Consider the following 482-nt stretch of genomic DNA (forward strand, 5'->3'; position numbering starts at 1 on the left):
AGACGGACATGCATAGCAACTCACATGATATTCAACAAAGAATAGTTGATGGCGTCCCCGTAAGCATGGTTATCGCTCAACAAGCAACTTAATAAGAGATAAAGTGCATAAGTACATATTCAATACCACAATAGTTTTTAAGCTATTTGTCCCATGAGCTATATATTGCAAAGGTGAATGATGGAATTTTAAAGGTAGCACTCAAGAAATTTACTTTGGAATGGCGGATAAATACCATGTAGTAGGTAGGTATGGTGGACACAAATGGCATAGTGGTTGGCTCAAGTATTTTGGATGCATGAGAAGTATTCCCTCTCGATACAAGGTTTAGGCTAGCAAGGTTATTTGAAACAAACACAAGGATGAACGGTGCAGCAAAACTCACATAAAAGACATATTGTAAACATTATAAGACTCTACACCGTCTTCCTTGTTGTTCAAAACTCAATACTAGATATTATCTAGACTCTAGAGAAACCAAA

Source organism: Lolium rigidum, chromosome 6 (genome assembly GCF_022539505.1).
Source record: "Lolium rigidum isolate FL_2022 chromosome 6, APGP_CSIRO_Lrig_0.1, whole genome shotgun sequence".
Lineage (NCBI taxonomy): Eukaryota > Viridiplantae > Streptophyta > Magnoliopsida > Poales > Poaceae > Lolium > Lolium rigidum.